This window comes from Carassius gibelio, chromosome B1, assembly GCF_023724105.1.
Source record: "Carassius gibelio isolate Cgi1373 ecotype wild population from Czech Republic chromosome B1, carGib1.2-hapl.c, whole genome shotgun sequence".
Classification (NCBI taxonomy): Eukaryota; Metazoa; Chordata; class Actinopteri; order Cypriniformes; family Cyprinidae; genus Carassius; species Carassius gibelio.
In genome coordinates, this window is record NC_068396.1 from 32973618 (window position 1) to 32981117 (window position 7500).

A 7500-nucleotide genomic window follows, 5' to 3' on the forward strand; every position below is an offset into this window, starting at 1 on the left:
ACACCCGACTGCTTTTCTTACACGAGTAGAAAACTCTGTCTCTTTGGATGTGTTTGGCAGAAACATAATTTCTACATCAGAATTTTTTTTTAATGTACGACTGAACTTTTCTCATTCGACAGAAATATTATTTTCAAATTATTTACCCGGCCTCTAACACTCGGTGTAAATGTTCTTACCTAGAACAGAAAACATACGCTTTGACTGTTTTGTAGGCATCGTGTGATGTTAAATGGTTTACTAAAAAAAAAACAAAACTGTAATCACCGGCAGCTGTGATTTTCAAAATGAAAGAAATGTACGAGCTGAGGACGTTTCAACTATTATCATCATTTCCTTTTGACCCAGATAAACCGGTAATAAATTTTCTACGCGAGTGTCACAATATACAGTTCTCATACCATTGGTGTAAATAGCCGTGCTAAAACATTTCTGACTGTTTTTGCAGGCCAGCAGATCATGTGAAGGGTGTTTCACATCTAAGAATCACAATGTTTTGTAAATGACATTTGTCTTACACCTCGATATTTAGCCATATCAAGATTTTGGAGGTCCGTTCACAATTTGTTTGTCGGATCCTACGTTTTTATGCGATCTTTGTGCGGCGTCATCGTAATAGGAATAAATGAAAATTAAGAAATTAAGTTACAGTTTCTCTCTTCGAGATATTTATTTTAGCTCAACTTTGTGTCTGTCCAAAAGTGTGATCGCATGAAGCATCGAAGCAAAAATGAAGTCTAGCTGTTTTACACTTAAAACTAATACAACCTAAACAAATCAAACGGTACACTCGTTTAAGTTTGAGCGCGTTAAAGTTTCCACACTCTTGTGAGATACATTTTATCCATAACCTTTTGTGTATTCGAGCGACCAAACCACTAAGATAGATAGTATAGCAAGAAAACTAACGTTTACAACGCATATAGAATTCAGAATACAATTGTTAAAGTATTTTTTTTTTTGTTAACTGTTGATTTGTAAATTATATTTTTATTACTCCGTTAGATTAAGTCATCGGGTTCGGATAGCCGATGACACAATTCACATTTTTATTTTTAAGACTCCTGTAAGTTCATGCTAAATCTCGCGTGGGAAAGATAGCGGGGTGAGCGTATTCTATTCATTTAAGAAAAATTGCCCAAACTTTTCTATTATTTTGACAAAACACGACACAACGACATTAAACAACGTTATCAGTTCCTACGGCCATCTTCTTCGATTCAAATAAAGCAACATCTCTAGTGTATGTGCTAAACATCTTTGCTTCTCCACTTCTCCAGATTTGTTAGATGGGCTACCGTTGTAATACAAACACATTTGAGAACTACGACGTTCTCACTTTTGTAACGGTTATAGAAAAATGCCGTACACACTTTTGCATTTCATAATTCAGTGATTTTAGCTGTAATGGTCACATAAGACAAAAAATTGTCAATGTGTGACTCGTAAACATGTATAATTTTATTTATTTATTTATTTTTACCAGAGATAGTCGACCGATCTGTTGACACGTTGTTTTGCAGTTTTCTCTGACTGCGGTCAAACATACACTGCCTGTTCATAGGAATTTTACAGCATAACAATATCGCCCCTACATCTAGAGCTCTTGTTTATATAGCCGATGACCACGTTCACATTGTTTCAACATTTCCGCATAACATTAAAGAGTAGGCCTATGCGTACTCCCCTTCGGTCGTAAGCATTATCATCTACCGCGCGCTGAGATTTTTCTGCTTTGTCCACTGTTGACGGATTTGCTAGAGGGACTATGTCGCCCCGTTGTAACGTGATTACGTTTAAGATCCATAAGATTGTGCTACATTCACCTGAAAAGGCTATAGATATAGTCTTTTATACAGGAAATGTGTATCAGAATAACAATGACCTAATAGTGAAATCCACTCTTCTAAACTATTGTGAAAGTTTTAATGCAACTCTGTAAATAGCTTTTTTTTTTCTACTACCGTATACTGCACATTATTGTTTGGTTGTCTTTGTACAGTATTTCAATAAATAAACCGGTGTTGATAAGTCGTTCATTTAAGTGGAGGGCGGGATGATTTTGACCTTCTTTAGTCATTCGTCGTGCTTAAGGTCTGATCCGGGAAACCGCACTACGACTGGAACTGCACTTTGTCGCGTCTAAATAACCCGCTCTTCTTTAAGAAAACTGCGAGGCGAGCAGTTTCTGACATCCATTAAATCACCTCATTTTTTCACAACCGCAAATGTTTTGTTTAGCATACATATTAGTTACATAGGTGTCACGCATGAAGTTTATAGTTATTTTAAATAATTATGATAGAGTTACAGGTTTAGGTTAGTGGGGTGCCTGTAAGCGGTGAAAACTTCGAGCATCGGAGACGACGGTGTTACTCAAACACCCCATAGCGTTATCTTTTAACAAACTATTGTATTGTGCGTTTCTAAGACAAAATCTGTAACAGCGTTCATTAATATGTTGAGATGAAAATAAACATACAAAACTTTATAATGACCGTGAGTTCAATATAGCCTAACCAACAAATGTTTGTTCTAACGCTTTCGCCCTAAAATTGCGAGATTTCCTGACTTTGCCGTGTTTAATGGATGCTAGATCTCATCACGCCGCAGCGAATTGTAAACCACACACTTCCTCATCGCATTACGCTAAGAAACTGCACATGGTTAAAGCTATTACACCATAAACTGTCTAAAGTTGTTAATGTACAAGCACAGTAAACTATTTCTACAAAAAATATCATTGCACTACTGTTTTTGCATATAATACATCGTTCAACAATACTTTTGCACACTCATTCAACTATTTATTACCAGCCGTTCTCACGTTCCTGCTGTTCATAATGTATATATAATCCTTCATTGCTCCGTTCATAATGTACATACGATCCCTACATTGCATTCACATTTATATTCTGTACTCTGATCAATATCGTATATAGCAACTACGCTGTATATTCTGTACATCATAGCTTTACTTACTCTGCACTTTTATGTATATAAAACACTATATTCTTGCACTTCTGGTTAGATGCTAACTGCATTTCATTAGCTCTGTACTTGTACTCTGCATAATGACAATAAAGTTGAATCTAATCTAAACAAGTACAATCGTACGCTTCCAGGACTCTGCTCATTCTTTCTGTTTCAATTTGTTTAAACGGACTTTCACATTCTTATCTTATTTTCACCAACTAAGCGTTATTCCTAGGCCTCGCGGATTGTTTTCTAGTTTTGGCCCTCAAATTCTTTGTTCATACGTAGCGATATCTCTGTGAATTTGCTTGATTTCATAAAATATCTTTTACGTTATATCATTATCCTATCCTAGTTTATATCAGATACAAGTTTGTTTCTTCATATTTCTCGTAAGTCAAACCCCTAACCACGGCCCTTCACCCTCCTCCGCTTTTTGAGCGCAACACCCACAACCTATTTTTTGGTAGAATGTACAGAAGATCCACCGCTACTTCCTCATGACTATAGCTAGTCTTTATCCCCTGTGAGCGGCTGACCTCATAAACTCTGCAGTTATCGCAGGTTTTCTTATGATCCGCGAACAAAGGTTTTACAGCGCGGTCGATGGAGCTACTGCAACATCTTTTCAATCAAAATATTATCTACATGGACTGACAGAATCGGCTTCAACGATCAAATTTGTCTGAAACTGATGCACTCTCTCATTTTTCATCTGGATCTTCATGGATTTTAAAAAAACACTGGATCGTCGTGGATTTTAAAACGCTCGGTTTACGTCTTGGAACAAATTCGGAAAAGGATGTCCGCCACTACCAGCGCTGCTGCGGATGAGCGAGTGGAGTGCGGCTGTGACGAAGGAAAGATGTGTCCTGTAAAAGCCAACATAGACTCTATGTTTAAACAATGTTACAGAGAGCAAATGGTTGATCTGATGCGTAAAATCATAGATGATGCATCTGATCCAAATCATGATTTTACAACGGATTCCAAGCGCGTAACAAATCTCAAGAAAGAAATGGACGTTGTAAGAAGTCTGAAAAATAACCCGTGGCCCGATTTGACGAGCTTGTATACGACCAGCAAGGCGCCGATTTGTGTAACGACCAGAAAAATTCTGTATGTGATGGCCGAATGTAGCGGCGAGATGTACATTAACGAGACTCTCTGTCTGTGTACGTGCATAACGGATTTGTGTGTGATGTTAGTCGCTAAACATTATGGTTTCGCCATACCTGAAATTATTGAAACCGTCGTCGATTTCATAGTAGAACAAAACTTGAGGGCCTGCCGAGATTTTTTTTCTGGCTAGATAACTTGTGATGTCATGTCATCCCTATTGTTTTTAATAACAATTTAATCACTTTCTTCATTACTTCATTGTAAATTCAACACTGTTTTGTTGAAATAAAAGTTTGAATCCTCTCATCGGATATTCTTTCTCAGAGTTAATTTTTTGGATTTTAATGATTTAGCACATTACAATGAGTATACTGTCGCGGATACTCTAACGGGGGTAGAATGGACGGGAGTAGATGTGCGAGAAATATGAAGAAACAAACTTGTATCTGATATAAACTAGGATAGGATAATGATATAACGTAAAAGATATTTTATGAAATCAAGCAAATTCACAGAGATATCGCTACGTATGAACAAAGAATTTGAGGGCCAAAACTAGAAAACAATCCGCGAGGCCTAGGAATAACGCTTAGTTGGTGAAAATAAGATAAGAATGTGAAAGTCCGTTTAAACAAATTGAAACAGAAAGAATGAGCAGAGTCCTGGAAGCGTACGATTGTACTTGTTTAGATTAGATTCAACTTTATTGTCATTATGCAGAGTACAAGTACAGAGCTAATGAAATGCAGTTAGCATCTAACCAGAAGTGCAAGAATATAGTGTTTTATATACATAAAAGTGCAGATTAAGTAAAGCTATGATGTACAGACTATACAGCGTAGTTGCTATATACGATATTGATCAGAGTACAGAATATAAATGTGAATGCAATTTAGGGATCGTATGTACATTATGAATGGAGCAATGAAGGATTATATATACATTATGAACAGCAGGAACGTGAGAACGGCTGGTAATAAATAGTTGAATGAGTGTGCAAAAGTATTGTTGAACGATGTATTATATGCAAAAACAGTAGTGCAATGATATTTTTTGTAGAAATAGTTTACTGTGCTTGTACATTAACAACTTTAGACAGTTTATGGTGTAATAGCTTTAACCATGTGCAGTTTCTTAGCGTAATGTGATGAGGAAGTGTGTGGTTTACAATTCGCTGCGGCGTGATGAGATCTAGCATCCATTAAACACGGCAAAGTCAGGAAATCTCGCAATTTTAGGGCGAAAGCGTTAGAACAAACATTTGTTGGTTAGGCTATATTGAACTCACGGTCATTATAAAGTTTTGTATGTTTATTTTCATCTCAACATATTAATGAACGCTGTTACAGATTTTGTCTTAGAAACGCACAATACAATAGTTTGTTAAAAGATAACGCTATGGGGTGTTTGAGTAACACCGTCGTCTCCGATGCTCGAAGTTTTCACCGCTTACAGGCACCCCACTAACCTAAACCTGTAACTCTATCATAATTATTTAAAATAACTATAAACTTCATGCGTGACACCTATGTAACTAATATGTATGCTAAACAAAACATTTGCGGTTGTGAAAAAATGAGGTGAATTAATGGATGTCAGAAACTGCTCGCCTCACAGTTTTCTTAAAGAAGAGCGGGTTATTTAGACGCGACAAAGTGCAGTTCCAGTCGTAGTGCGGTTTCCCGGATCAGACCTTAAGCACGACGAATGACTAAAGAAGGTCAAAATCATCCCGCCCTCCACTTAAATGAACGACTTATCAACACCGGTTTATTTATTGAAATACTGTACAAAGACAACCAAACAATAATGTGCAGTATACGGTAGTAGAAAAAAAAAAGCTATTTACAGAGTTGCATTAAAACTTTCACAATAGTTTAGAAGAGTGGATTTCACTATTAGGTCATTGTTATTCTGATACACATTTCCTGTATAAAAGACTATATCTATAGCCTTTTCAGGTGAATGTAGCGCAATCTTATGGATCTTAAACGTAATCACGTTACAACGGGGCGACATAGTCCCTCTAGCAAATCCGTCAACAGTGGACAAAGCAGAAAAATCTCAGCGCGCGGTAGATGATAATGCTTACGACCGAAGGGGAGTACGCATAGGCCTACTCTTTAATGTTATGCGGAAATGTTGAAACAATGTGAACGTGGTCATCGGCTATATAAACAAGAGCTCTAGATGTAGGGGCGATATTGTTATGCTGTAAAATTCCTATGAACAGGCAGTGTATGTTTGACCGCAGTCAGAGAAAACTGCAAAACAACGTGTCAACAGATCGGTCGACTATCTCTGGTAAAAATAAATAAATAAATAAAATTATACATGTTTACGAGTCACACATTGACAATTTTTTGTCTTATGTGACCATTACAGCTAAAATCACTGAATTATGAAATGCAAAAGTGTGTACGGCATTTTTCTATAACCGTTACAAAAGTGAGAACGTCGTAGTTCTCAAATGTGTTTGTATTACAACGGTAGCCCATCTAACAAATCTGGAGAAGTGGAGAAGCAAAGATGTTTAGCACATACACTAGAGATGTTGCTTTATTTGAATCGAAGAAGATGGCCGTAGGAACTGATAACGTTGTTTAATGTCGTTGTGTCGTGTTTTGTCAAAATAATAGAAAAGTTTGGGCAATTTTTCTTAAATGAATAGAATACGCTCACCCCGCTATCTTTCCCACGCGAGATTTAGCATGAACTTACAGGAGTCTTAAAAATAAAAATGTGAATTGTGTCATCGGCTATCCGAACCCGATGACTTAATCTAACGGAGTAATAAAAATATAATTTACAAATCAACAGTTAACAAAAAAAAAATACTTTAACAATTGTATTCTGAATTCTATATGCGTTGTAAACGTTAGTTTTCTTGCTATACTATCTATCTTAGTGGTTTGGTCGCTCGAATACACAAAAGGTTATGGATAAAATGTATCTCACAAGAGTGTGGAAACTTTAACTCGCTCAAACTTAAACGAGTGTACCGTTTGATTTGTTTAGGTTGTAATAGTTTTAAGTGTAAAACAGCTAGACTTCATTTTTGCTTCGATGCTTCATGCGATCACACTTTTGGACAGACACAAAGTTGAGCTAAAATAAATATCTCGAAGAGAGAAACTGTAACTTAATTTCTTAATTTTCATTTATTCCTATTACGATGACGCCGCACAAAGATCGCATAAAAACGTAGGATCCGACAAACAAATTGTGAACGGACCTCCAAAATCTTGATATGGCTAAATATCGAGGAGTAAGACAAATGTCATTTACAAAACATTGTGATTCTTAGATGTGAAACACCCTTCACATGATCTGCTGGCCTGCAAAAACAGTCAGAAATGTTTTAGCACGGCTATTTACACCAATAGTATGAGAACTGTATAT